At 40.8% G+C, this 14,815-nt stretch overlaps 1 pseudogene; it reads left to right on the top strand.

Moving 5' to 3' along the window:
• Positions 1 to 337: 337 nt before the first annotated feature.
• LOC112423192 (U2 small nuclear ribonucleoprotein B'' pseudogene) lies at positions 338 to 985 on the top strand (annotated as a pseudogene).
• The last annotated feature ends 13,830 nt before the right edge of the window (positions 986 to 14,815 follow it).

A 14,815-nucleotide genomic window follows, 5' to 3' on the forward strand; every position in this document is an offset into this window, starting at 1 on the left:
TCACCAATGTACTATTAATCTAAATTAAGTAAGAGGCAAAGTGTGAAGTACAGTGAGCGGATCATTCGCAAAGAAAAGATCTATGCCCTACATAAGGATGTATAAATAAGTGAATATTTTTGTATGTTTTAAGTTGAAAGAAAATGTTTAACATATGTATGGTATTTAATGATTATTTTTATCAGCCAACTACCTGTCTTCCCAGTTGCTTTAGATGAGTAGGATTCTCTCGTATTGTCCTTGTCTTTGAGATGAAAAGTTGAAAGACAGGGAACTTGCTGGGTGCTTACTGGAAATGGTGCAGGCCTCAGGCTATTTGAACAATTGAATTCAAAACATGGATATCAGACCAAATCGCTTAATGTATATCAACAATATGAATGACAAAATTAAAGAAGAAGGATTGAAGACATTCCCATGTGCCCTGTTTTCTCAGTTTGGCCATGTGGTAAATATTGTGGCTCTAAAGACCATGAAGATGAGTGGGAGACACTGGGCTCATCCACAAATGCCTTGAGACAGTTACAAGGATTTCCATTGTGTGACAAACCAATGCAAATCCAGTATGCAAAAACAGATTCTGATATTATTTCTAAAATGTGTGGCACTTTTGCTGACAAAAGAAAAGAAAAAAGCCCAAACTGTGGAACAGACAGCAACAACTGCAAACAGAAAGCCTGGTCAGGAAACACTGAATTAAGCTGATACCCAAGGAAATTCAACACCAAGTCCTCAGGTTCTTACTACCCTCTGAATTCTGTTTTATTTTTAAGTTAATTTACCAGCAGAGACTCATGAGATGATGTTATCTGTGCTATTTAATCGGTTCCCTGGTTTCAAGAAAGTACGTTTGGTACCTGCGAAGCATGGTATTGCTCTGGTTGAATTTGAAAATGATAAGTAGGCTGGAGCTGTCAGGGCATCTTTACAAGGATTTAAGGTCACTTTGTCCTACGCCATGAAAATCACCTATATCAAGAAGTAATACTTGGGATAGTCATCATTAAAAGACTCAATATTATTTATAGTGTTTGTTTTAGTAACATTTGTCAGGTCATTCTAATAGTTAGGGATGGGGAAAGTCAAAGTGAAAAAAAACAGAGAAGTGACTTAACTAGGTAACATCTAGGACAGGGTAGGCCAGGAGTGAAGTCTGTGTGCCTGGCTGTGGTTCAAGCTCTGGACTACAATGTGATGCACAGACAACCCCCTCCCCCAACTCCGCAATGATGCTCTTGATCACGCTAAAATTAAAAATGGCTGTTCAAAGCCATCATGAACAAAGTTATTAGATGGCAAATTAGGAGATGACTGCAACGTCTAAAAACAACCAGAGATCATACAAAGTTGAAAAAGAAGAATTGAAGATATTCCCCCACATCCTGTTTTCTCAGTTTGGCCATGTGGTAGCTACTGTGGCTCTTGTATCTAGAATATACAAAGAATTCCTAAAACTGAAACGAAAAAGAAAGGAATGCAAACACAAAAATGACTCAAGTGCATAGTAGGCAATTCCTTTGACAGAAAAAGAATCCCTAAAGACTAATATGTATAAGAAGTGATTAATAATTTTAGTAATCAAAGAAAAGGAATTTGAAACAACAAAGAGATACCACTCTATGGCTCTTAGGCGGGCATAGGTTAGCAGCATAATGCCATGAATAGGCACAGATGCAAAGATGCAGGAACCCATGCACTGCTGGTGAGAATCCAGGTGTGAGCAGCCACTCCAGGGGCAACCTGGCCCCACCCTATGACCCAGCAATTTCCCTCCTAGGTGTACAACTCCAAGAAACCTTTATACATCCTCCTTAGGGGATATGTACAAGGATGTTTGGTATAGCATTAGGGTCAGCATGGGTCGTCTAAGAAACAGATGGCAATAAGCAGATTAAACCAATTAAACATACAAAAAATTTTCTTAGAGGGAATACCTGTGAGAGAAAATAGGGAGGGATAGGAGAACTCATACCGCAATGAAATCTGACCGCAAATGAAGGAGAGGGAAGGAAGGTTGGTGGAAGCATCCTAAGAACCTGGTGGAAGGTTCTCCAAATCCACCAGGAAGTCCTCAAGCCCTAATCAGCCATGGGAAGAGTCCCTGTCTCCCAGGAATGAGCCTGTCTTAGTCACCCTGCTGTGCTCAGTCACTGGCTAGGAGCAGTCCACAGGAAGCATGGCCTCAGGTAAAACCCAGAGCTAGCTTTCAGAGCTCAGAGCTGAGCCTTAGGTTAATTACACTCCTGCAGTTGGAGGTCTATGAGGCATAGTCTCATGGGTTCCACATGTTATTTGGAGTAACAGGGACAGGAAGGCAACATGTGTGCCAATCACAGAGACTGTGGATAGGTAATGTGCAGTAGACACCACCAGTGAGCAGTTAGAAGCAAAGAAGTAGATGTATACCTAACAGCACAGATGGGTCTTTAAAACAAAGTATAGAGTGAAAAAGGAAGAAACAGAATGGGATATGCAATATAATAATATTTCCAAAATGTGAGATACATCTACATGCATACAAAATGGTAACACTCAATATTCAAGCCTACACATGTAAACAGAAAGACTCCCACTGTGCTCATTAGAATGGTTGCTAAGGTGGAATATGGGGGTAAAAAGGACTAAATAAAGGAATATACAAAAAAAGGACTTGAACTGAGCCTGAGTAACTCAATCTAATGACTCTGAGGGTCTAAATAAACAAATCAACATAGTGCTCACCTCATGCTTCCCCCATAGTCATGACACAGAAGCAGCCTCTCTGGAATTCTTTAATAGCAGCAACTATAAAAGCAGTCTTCTGTTGTAAAAACAGCAGCTTTTTGCACAGAAGTGTCTACGCTCTCCCTGGTGGTTTAAGTTCAGCTGGCCCTATCAGTGCCTCACTTTGAAGCAGCGCAGACCCAGCCACAGCAGCAGCACAAAACAAAAAATAATCACAAACTGAAAATTGTCACCAATGTACTATTAATCTAAATTAAGTAAGAGACAAAGTGTGAAGTACAGTGAGCGGATCATTCCCAAAGAAAAGATCCATGCCCTACATAAGGATGTATAAATAAGTGAATATTTATACCTAGGTCAGGAGGGTCTGACCTAGGAACTGCCTCAAGCTGCCTGCCCGCCTGCTCTCTCTCTCAACTTCTGCCTTCCAGCTAATGTCTGGGTTCTCCATTCCTGCCCTGGTCCCCTAGTTCTATTGTTTGTTTTTGTAATGGCTTTATTGAAATATAATTCACATGCCATACAATTCACACATTTAAAGTGTGCGATTCAATAGCTTTTCCTATAATTGTGTAGCCACAATTTCAGAATATTTTCATCACCCTCAAAAGAAACACTGTACTCCTTATCCATCAACCTCTAGTCCCTTCATGCCTCCCCCACTCCCAGCACCAGGCAATCACTAATCTACTTTTTGTTTCTATAGATTTGCCTATTCTGGACATTTCATAGAAATGGAATCATACAATAAGTGGTTCTTTGTGACAGGCTTCTTTCATGTAGCCTAATGTTTTTAAGATTTATCTATCTTGTAATATGTGTTCTTTTTAGGGTCGAATATTCCATTGTAGCGATGTATCTTTTTCTCTTTCTTAAAGACAAGGTCTCACTGTTACCCAGGCTGGAGTGTAGTGATGTGATCATGGCTCCCAGTAGCCTCAACCTCTCAACCTCCCAGACTCAAGCAATACTCCCACCTCAGCCTCTTTAATAGCTGGGACCACAGGTGTGTGCCACCACACTTAGCTAATTTTTTAATCTTTTTTTTTAAGAAACGGGGTCTCACTATATTGCCAAGGCTGGTCACAAACTCCTGTATTCAAGCAATCCTCCTTTCCAAAGTGTTGGGATTACAAGTGTGAGTCACAGATCCGTATTTTGTTCATCCATTCTTTAGTTGATGGACATTTGGGTTGTTACCACTTTTTGGTGACTATGAATAATGCTGCTATGAAATTTGTATATATGTTTTTGTGTAGACATATGTTTTCATTTCTCTTGGGTGTATAGCTAGGAGTGGAATTGCCGGGTTGTATACTAACTCTACTTTTAACCTTTTGAGAAACTATCAGACTGTTTTCCAAAGCAGCTGGATCATTTTGCATTCCCACCAGCAGTGCATCAGGGTTCCAATTATTCCATATCTTCACCTACTCTTGCTATCATCTGTCCTTTTGATTAGGATCCTTCAGTTTTTGCCATTAGCTCCCAGCTCCTCCTGAACTCGCTGACCTCAGCCGACCTGCACGCACTTGGCATCTTCCTTGGCTTCAGCGCTCTTTGGGATTCCCTGTGAAAGGCATCTTTCACCACACTAGCAGAATTAGCCCTTGGCTTCCTCCACTAGAAAATAGGGGTTGCAGATAATGGGGTTCTCAGATTCTACCCCCAAAATAAAAGAATAGAAAAAGGGGAAAGCTGAATGTAGCTGACAGCTACCTTAGCCCTTGTGGTAGTTAATTTTATATATCAGCTTGACAGAAGGGATGCCCAGTTAGGAGGTAAAACATTATTTTTGGGTGTGTCTATAAGGAGTTTCCAGAAGAGACTGGCATTTGAGTCTGTAGACTGAGTAAAGGCTCACCTTTTCCAACATGGACAGTCATCATCCAATACACTGAGGGCCAAATGGAACAAAAAGGCAGAGAAAGGGTGAATTCTCTCTCTCTTCTGCAGCTGGAACATCTATCTTCTACTGCCTGCAAACATTGTAGCTCCTGGTTCTCAGGTCTTTGTACTTGGACTGAGTTGCATCACTGGTTTTTCTGTATCTCCAGCTCCCAGACAGCAGGTCATGGTACTTCTTGACCTCCATAATTGCATAAGCCAATTCCCATAATAAATCTCATCTTTATCTCTATTATCTATCTATCTATGTATCTCCTCTTGGTTCTATTTTTATGGAGAACTCTGATTAATAGAGCCCTTTTCTTTTTCTTCTGCTCTAGTTGCTAGAATGACAAGCTGAGGAATCCAGGACGGTCTGACCTAGGGACAGCAGCAATTCTGGAATTCCAACCTGACAGCGATAAGAATGACAGCACAACCACGGCAATTACCAATTTAGAGATAAGCTTTCATTTCCTTAAATCTTTTCATTTTCTGCAAATGCAAAAATAAGAGAAAGAAGGGTCAGCATTGGGCATGGTAATAACGAATAAATCTCTGTTTTTACTGACAGTAATTTACAGTTGATAATGTTAATTGCTTCTGTTATCAACGACATCATTTTTATGGCTGGTTTATTTAGTAACAACTGTTGGCAGTTGTACCATTTCTATGTGTTTCAGGCTGCAGGGTCCTAGTTCAGGGTGAGACAGATTTGAAGATTATCATGGTTGAAGAAGAAATGCTGTCATCGCAGAGGAAAAAAAATACCAGAAAAGTTATGGATTATGTTTCTTTTTAACCCTCCATTTTGAGGCTGGGGAGGCTGGGATCATTTAAGTAGAGGTTTATTCCTTTGGAAAATTGACTTGAGTTTGGATTTCTCAAGTGTATTTGAATTTCACCCCAGGAAAGCAGGCTCAGTGAGGATGTTTTCCTAAGTAATGATTATATGCATGGCAGAGCCTTTACTTAACAATCATTTAAACTTGGGAATAGATTAAATCCATTAACTAGGCCAGTGTTTTTCCCCTTACTGTGGTCATTAACCAAATTGCTAGCTTTAGTTGGAACTCAGATAACTATTTAAAGATACCCTAGACCTATTGTTTTAGCATTTTTATTTCAACAGACATTACTAGACGACTAATTTTCAATATTTAGTTTTACAGAGTTTAAGTATAAACTTTCAAAGCATAAATTCTTTTTATTTTTATTTTTAGACAGGGTCTGTCTCTGTTGCCCACACTGGAGTGCAGTGGCATGATCGCAGCTCACTGCAACCTGTGCCTCCTGGGTTCAAGTAATTCTCCTGCCTCAGCCTCCCGAGTAGTTGGGATTGCAGGTGTGTGCCACCATGCCCGGTTATTTTTGGATTTTTAGTAGAAACAGAGTTTCGTTATGTTGACCAGGCTGGTCTCAAACACTTAACCTCAAGTGATCCACCCACCTCAGCCTCCCAAAGTGCTGGGATTACAGGCATGAGCCACCACATCTGGCCTCAAAACATAAATTCTTTTTTTTTTTTTGACATGGAGTCTTGCTCTGTCGCCCAGAGTGCAGTGACACAATCTCGGCTCACTGTAAGCTCCTCTTCCCAGGCCCAAGCGATTCTCTGGCGTCAGCCAGAGATTACAGGCACCCACTACTGGGTGGGATTACAAGTAGCTGGGATTACAGGCACCCATTACTATGCCTGGCTAAGTTTTCTATTTTTAGTAGAGATGGGGTTTCACTATGTTGGCCAGACTGGTCTCAAACTCCTAACTTCAAGTGATCCACCTACCTTGGCCTCCCAAAGTGTTGGAATTACAGGCATGAGTCATCACACCTGGCCTCAAAACATGAATTCTCTTGCTAAATGTAATTCATTTACATTTAAGTGCCCTTGTTTTAAGGGTACTGATTAATGAGTTATGCATTTGTGTAACTACCACCATAATCAAGATATAAAACATATCTATTACCCTTTTCTTCTACCTTTTGCTGTCAATCCCTACCTATTGTCTGGGCCCAGGCAGTCACTAATATACTTTTGTTACTAGATTAGTTTTGTCATTTCAAGAATTTAATATAAATGGAACCAGACTGTGTTTGAAATTCATCCATGTTGTTGCATGTATCAGTTTTTTTCCTTTTTATTACTCAATATTATCTCATTGTGTGGATATATCACAAGGATAAAGTTTACCCCAGGAATGAAAGCTTGGTTTAACATTGAAAATCAATAATTATGATTCACTATATGACCAGAATACATGTGAAAAAGGATATGATCATCTCAATATAGTTAGAAGAGGTACTTGACAAAATTCAGCACTCATTAATGATGAATACTCTCAGAAAACTAGTAACAGAAGGGAGTATTCTTAATATGACAAGGGCTTCTTCAGGAGATATGATACTTAATAGTTGCATTGGTTATCAATTGCTATGTAACACATTACCCCAAAATTTAGCAGCTTAAACAATAAGCACTCATCATCTCACAATTTCTGGGAATTAGGAATTTGAGAGCCACTTAACTGGGTGAGTCTGGCTGAAGTTCTCTTAAGAGGTTGCAATCAAAATGTCAGCTAGGGCCACAGTCATCTGAAGGCATGAGTGGGACTGGAAGAGTTACTTCCGAGATTGCTCATTCACATAGCTGTTGGAAGAAGGCCTCAGTTCCTTAATTGTTATTTGTAGGAAGCCTCTTATCCTTACCATATGGATCTTTTCATAACGTTTCTTGAGGGTCCTCATGGCTTGGCACATGGCTTCCCCCAGAATAAGTGATCCAAAAGAAAGAAAAAACAAGGAGGAAGCCACAGTGCCTTTTATCACCTAGTCTTTGGAAGTCATATACGATCATTTCCACTAGAGTATATTCATTAAGAAGCAAGTTACTAACTACAGCCTGCATTCAAGAAGAGGGGAATTAGGCTCCACTTTTTGAGGGAGGAGTATTAGAGAAATTATGCATGCATTTCAAAACTACCACAATGTTAAAGATGGAATGTTTCCCCAGGAAGATCAGAACAAAGAAGGATCTATAGATTCAGCACAGTCTGAATCAAAATATCCAAAAGCATTTTATAGAAACTGATGAGCTGATTCACCTAAAATTCATATGGAAATAACGAAGATGTTAAAAAGCCAAAATAATTTAGAAAAAGAACAAAGTTGAAGGGTTTATGCCACTTGATCTCAAGGTTTATTATAAATCTATAGTCATCAAGACAATGTGGAATTGTATGGACAGACATATAGAGCCATGAAACAAAATAAGGATTCCCCAAATAGATGCATATAATATAAAATTAAAAATATGATAATAAAATATATATATTGTTTTTGCCAATAGCACCAAGTTATTTTAATGGTGAAAGTTTTTCAACAAACACTGCTGGAACAACTGTATGTTTATATGGAAAAAATGAAACTTGACCCTTAACTAATACTAGGCATAAAAGCTATTAATAATTCAAATAGATCATAGACCTAAATGGTAAAGTTAAAACTGTAACGTATCTTTTTAAATTTATTTTATTTATTTATGTATTGTAGAGATGGGAATCTCATTATGTTACCAAGGCTGATCTCGAATTCTTGGGCTCAAGCAACCCTCCTGCCTCAGCCTCTCAATGCGCTAGGACTACAGGTGTGAGCCACCATCCCTGGCCAAAACTATAGCATATCTTAAAAAAGATTGTATTAGCCAGGGTTCTTCAGAGAAACAGAACAAATAGGAGAGAAATAGATACAGATATAAGAGGCAATTTATTATGAGAATGGGCTCATATGATTACGGAGGCTGAGAAGTCCCATGATAGACCATCTACAAGCTGGAGAACTAGGGAAGCAGGTGGTTTAGTCCCAGTCTGAAGGCTTAAGAACCTGTGAGAAGCAATGATGTAACTCTTGGTTTTAGGCCAAAGGTCTGAGAACCTGGGGGCTGCTTGATACAAGTCACTAAGTCCAAAGGCCAGAGAATCTGGAGTTCTGATGTCCAAGAACAGAAGCCCGGGATATCCTAGCTTCAGAAGAGAGAGTGAATTCATTTTTTCCTCTGCCCTTTTGTTCTATATTTGCCCTCAACCAATTGAATAATGCCTGCCCATCCTCATATTGGGTGAAGGTGATCTTCCTTATTCAGTCCACTGATTCAAATGACAATCTCTTCCAGAAACACCCTCGCAGACACACCCAGAAATAATGCCTTACTAGCTATCTGGGCATCCCTTAATCCAGTCAACTTGACACCTAAAATTAACCATCACAAACATGTAGGATAAAAATCTTTGAAAAATTGGATTAAGAAAAAATTATTATGCATAGGCTACAAAAAGAAACATTAAAAGAAAAAGCCCTGACACATTGAACTTGATGAAAATTAAAATATTTTTTTCTTTAAGTATTACTTCAACCAAATAACAGAGCTTAGAGTAGAGAAGGCTGTGTGTAATCCAGGTATTAAGGTTCTCATTGACGAAGGGCACTGGTCAGGCAGTCATTAAGTGATAGTGACCAGGAGTCGAGGTAGGATGAGAGAATGCTAGGATTCTTAGCAGATGAAGCATCCTGACTTAGTATCAAAGGAGCAAGACACAGACCCTTCCTCCTGACCCTGAGGCTTGTGCAGTCTGAAAGGATGGTGCCCTAGGGCATCAAGGAGAAGAGGCAAATTTCAGTTAAGGCAGATGGTAGGGGAAAATGCCCAGGGAAGTGGTCCAAGATGTAAGTGGCATGTTGATCAGAGTGTCTTTGTTTGGGCGACTATAACAAAAAGATCATGAATTGGGTAGCTTTAAAAACAAACATTTATTTCTTACAGTTCTACAGTCTGGGAAGTCCAAGATCAAGCCGCTGGCAGATCCAGTGTTTGGTGAGGACCCTCTTCCTGGTTCATAGTTGGCCATCTTCTCCCTGTGTCCTCACATGGTAAAAGGGACAAGGGGATTTTCTACGGTCTCTTTTCTTTTCTTTATAATAGAGATGGGTTCTTACTGTGTTGACCAGGATGGTCTCGAACTCCTGGCCTCAAGCAATTCTGCTACCTTGGCCTCCCAAAGTGCTGGGATTTCAGTCATGAGCCACCATGCCTGGCCAGGGGTCTCTTTTCTAAGGGCACAAATCCTATTCATGAGGGATCTATCCTTAGGAGCCAATCATCTCCTAACAACTTTGCCTCCTAAAACTATCTATCACCTTGGAGATTAAGTTTCCAAATACAAATTTTGGGGGAATACAAACATTCAATCTCCAGCACAGAGTGACTTTGGTGGAATGACTGGGAGGAAAGTGAGCCATCCTGGGAAGCCATCCTGGGAAGAGGAAGCCCTGAGGATAGAGGACTGGAGAGACAGGTTTTAAACCATGGCTGCTGGAAAGCAAGGACATAAGACCAGGAAGACTTAGTCCTCTCAGTCTCCTAGAACAGTGGTCTTCAAATATTTTTGCTTGATTATTCTCCCAAAATAATTTTGAAAAATGCTCTCCCTTTAAAACAATTGAAATATAACTTATGTAAAGTACACAAATCTTAAGTGTAAGGCTTAGTGAACTTTCATATATTTATACATGTATGTTACCACCACCAAGATCAGGGTATAGAACACTTCCAGCAGCTTGAGAGGTTCCTTCATGCTCCCTTCTTGTTGATATCTGCTCTCTCCTTCCCACAGATAACCACTATTCTGGCTTGTATTTCCATCTCTCACACTTTTATGTTAACATGTAGGGCTGAGTGTGGTGGCTCACGCCTGTAATCCCAACACTTTGGGAGGCCGAGGTGGGCAGATCACTTGAGGTCAGGAGTTTGAAGCCAGCCTGGCCAACATGGCAAAACTCTATCTCTACTAAAAATACAAAAATTAGCTGGGCGTCGTGGCAGGCACCTGTAATCCCAGCTACTTGGGAGGCTGAGGCATGAGAATTGTTTGAACCCAGGAGGCGGAGGTTGCAGTGAGCCGAGACTGCACCACTGCATTACAGCGTGGGCAACAGAGCCAGACTCTGTCTCAAAAAAAAAAAAAAAAAAAAAAAAAAAAAAAAAAAAAGTTAACACGTAAAGATTTCTATTATAAACAGTTGCAAAGGATGTAATCCCTGTCATATTTTATATATTATACCTTGCCCTGAAGATTTATCCAATTTAGCTTATAGAAATGTCTGTCATCAATCTTTTTTTTTTCTAAGATACAAGATTCCACTCTGTCACCAGACTAGAAAACAATGGCACAATCAGAGCTCATGGTAACCTAGAACCCCTGGGCTCAAATGATCCTCCTGCCTCAGACTCCTGAGTAGCTGGGACTACAGGCATGCACCACCACACCTGGCTTGCCATGCAAGATTTTTTTTTTAGGTGGAGTTTTGCTCTGTTGCCAGGCTGGAGTGCAGCAGTGGCATGATCTCAGCTTACTGCAACCACCGCCTCCCGGGTTCAAGTGATTCCCCTGCCTCAGCCTCTCAAGTAGCTGGAGTTACAGGCATGCACCGCCATGCCTAATTTTTTGTGTTTTAGTAGAGACGGTGTTTCACCATGTTGACCAAGATGGTCTCAATCTCCTGACCTTGTAATCTGCCTGCCTCGGCCTTCCAAAGTGCGGGGATTATAGGCGTGAGCCACCGCGCCTGGCTGCCCTGCAAGATTTTTATACCCAGATAGTATATTTGGGGTTTGGAAGAGAGGTCACTGTGAAAAGGAGGTGGGAAAGTAGAACTTGCAGAGTGTGGTAAACCAAATTTAGGAGATGGTGCAAATGGAAATGGAAGATATGTTAACCAATCAGCTTAAAGTGACCAGTGCCCACTTGCCCCTGGGAAGCCTATGTGTACCCCTAGGGCAGGTTTTCTCAACCTTGGCACTACTGACCTTTTGGGTCAAATATTTCTTTGTTGTGAGGGCTGCTCTGTGCATTGAAGGATATTTAGCAACATCCCTTACCTCTGTTTACCAGAAGCCAGTAGCATTCCTCCACTCAAGTTGTGACAACAAAAATGTCTTCAGACATTGCCAATGTCACCTGGGGGAGCAAAATTGTCCTGGGTTGAGCATACTAAGGTACTCCAGTTTGAGGACTGTTGCCCTAGAAGATAGAGGCGTCACAGAACTCCTCTGTGACCTGGGATGGGGGCCCACAGTTGCAGCGTAGGACCCAGTTTCCCTTCTTTTGTTAGTCCGCAGAAGTGGCACCTGCACCTTATTTCCCAATATGCTGGCAGCGTTGGGACTGGAAAGGCAGGGAGCACAGGAGTAAGGGCCAAGTGGTCCTCCTCGCAGGGATGAGCAGAGTGGGGGCAGTGGTCTTCGTCTTTCATTCTAGCCTTTGAAGCTAAGGAGACGTAGGAACCTTCTGTAAATACGGTTTGGCAACTTCATCAGAGATATCCCTATGAGACCCCAAGAAATACTAAATAAGACTTGTGGAGGGCTAGGTATCTTTTAACGACAGAGAAGGGCAAGCTTTAGAAAAATTCATTTTTAGTCTTAAGCCCATTTTAAAAACCCCATTCAAGTACAGTCTAGGGCAGTGCTACTCAAAGTATGTGTTTGTTAACTGTTTCCAGTCTCTGATGAGATAAAGACCTAGTGCTAAACTATCAATCAACATACTGCTTCCTTCATTGAGAATGTCGTGCTATTAAAAAAAAAAAAAAAAGTCAGCTGAAATTAGTTTAGTACTTAATGACTTTAGGGCACAATGACATCATTTATTTACAGTCTTGCTCAAGCTCCTTATCACTGCAGCAGTACACACTTGCAGTAGCTAGGACAAGACACTGAGGATTTTTAGAGGGTCTTGAAATCAGTTTTGGAAATTTCAATCTTCGTTTTAAAAAATATAGTGGCATAGAAAGATATTAGGGTGCATGTTATTTCAAAAGAATAAGTATTATTTTAGAAAACTTTTGTTTTGGTATAAATGTGCACTATATAAATGTTTATGTGTACTGTGTCACAATGTAAAAATATGTTTCTAACTGTGGATATTGGTTAGAAAAGTTTCAAAAGTATTGGTCTGGGGAAACACGGAAGTACAACTGTGCTGATTTTAGGTGGAATCATAGCCCACTGTGATCCCAGATCTTTTTCAGCTATACAGCAGCAGTAGCTACTAGCAATAATTAATCTATATTCCTCAGTTTGCCCAGGTCCCCTGTGGATGGCACCTGTATACACCTGGTTCTTGCATCTTATTATCTAAGGGTGTTCTCTGGCTGAGACAGTAGGCTCAGCCCTCATGAAGGGCAGGCTGAAAGTGCCCAGGAGTTAATGCCAGGAGCAGCTTTTACTGTGGATGGGAATTGGTAGCTAAAACTCCAGCTACGTCACCCCTTTTAAAAACTTTACAATTCAAAAGCATTACACATCATTTCCTAAGAGGGTCCTCTGTGGGACTGAACCCTTGTTGCCCACAGTGGTAAGCTCTTATTAATACACCATTTGTTGGCTTTCTCCCTTCTGTGTTTCAGTTTCCCACTCCCTTGCAATGGAATCATCTTCCAAATACACTACTTCATCCAAATCTTTCCTTTTTGAAGAACCAGACTGTATTAGTCAATTTTCACACTACTATAAAGAAATACATAAGACTGGGTAATTTATAAAGAAAAGAGGTTTAATTGACTCACAGTTCCACATGGCCAATAAGGCCTCAGGAAACTGACAATCATGGTGAAAGGGGAAGCAAGGACCTTCTTCACATGGCTGCAGGAGAAAGAAGTTCAAGCAGGGGAAATGCCAGATGCTTATAAAACCATCAGATCTCATGAGAACTCACCATCACAAGAACAGCATGGGGGAAATTGCCCTGTGATCCAATCATCTCCCTCCCTCTCTCAATAAGTAGGGATTATAATTCGAGATAAGATTTGGGTGGGGACACAGAGTCAAACCATATCACAGACTAACCCAACTAGATATTGGTCTCTAATTTGTTACTTTAAGAGTTGTCTTTCATTGATTACTTATTAGATGTCAGCTAATATGCTAAGCACTTTACATAAGTAATCTCATATAATCTTTACAACACAGATTAAGGAAAGGAAACTGAGGTTCAGATAAATTAAATGACTCATCTAAGGTCACATGGCCAATAAATAGGGAAATCTTCCATTTGAACTCAGGTCTGTTTTATCCTGATACCCGCTATGCTGTAACTGTGCTATTTTTTCTCCCATTGTACACTTCCTCGGCCCATAAAGTTATTGACTATCTAACAATTTCTCCAAGTTAGCCTATCTTGTTTAGTTAGCCTATCTTGTTTTTTGGACCAATCTTCAGCCTATGCTATGCCATTCCATATCCTTCCCCTGAAGTGCTCTGAGTGACAGAGGTGGCAACTCCTGTAGGCTGCATTTCCCAGGCTCCTAGATCAACCAGCTTCTTCCTGCATTCAGGCAATGGGAGGTGCTGGCAAGAAACTGGAGGGAAGAAGACAGAAGTCAGACTATTTCTCCCTCTCTCTGTGTCTCGAGTTGCATCTCTAGCATAGCTATATCTTCAGCTCTAACTAGTCAGGCATTAGATGGTTGGTTACAACTTCACCCAGTGGCTCTGGCTGCTGGTAACATTGATTCCTCCTTTTGTCTCTCCAGCTTAGGGGCGGTAGCAACTTTCTGCTCTTGCAAATCTCTGGATTGCTTCACAGTCCTCTGTTTGGCATCTCAGCTCTTTCATGACCTGTGTAAGCAATTCATGGATTAATTTCCTTTGTTTTAAATTCTTAGGCTGGTTTCTGTTTTTCTAGTTGGAACTGACTGATACATTGTCTAGTCCTATATTTCACAGAGTGGTGATGATTCCTCTGATCTGATTATACATAATGCAGGAATTTGTCATTGATAAAGTGATAGCTCAGAATCAGCCCCAAAATTGCTTGCCAGTGTTTGTCTCTAATGAACAAGGTGTTTTCATTTTTTAAAAATTTTATTTTCCAGCTAGCAGTTATGCCAATGTTCTAGCCTGGGTTCCCTAGAAAGCAGAGCGTGAAGCAAGGACTGGGTGATGATGTTGTTTCTGGGATCACTTGGGAGGTACAAAGTCACGGCAGCAAGCGCAAGGGAAAAGGGAAGTTAAACAAGGGAAGATGGGAAACCATGCAAGGTGATGCTTACCCACGCTGGTCATTGCTTCACCACAAAGCCACAGGTGACATCTGATCTCTCAGCAGGTACATCTGCTCCCCTACGCTATCTCAGGACAGACTGTGTGGAG

The sequence above is a fragment of the Macaca nemestrina genome, chromosome 6, assembly GCF_043159975.1.
Source record: "Macaca nemestrina isolate mMacNem1 chromosome 6, mMacNem.hap1, whole genome shotgun sequence".
Taxonomy (NCBI): domain Eukaryota; kingdom Metazoa; phylum Chordata; class Mammalia; order Primates; family Cercopithecidae; genus Macaca; species Macaca nemestrina.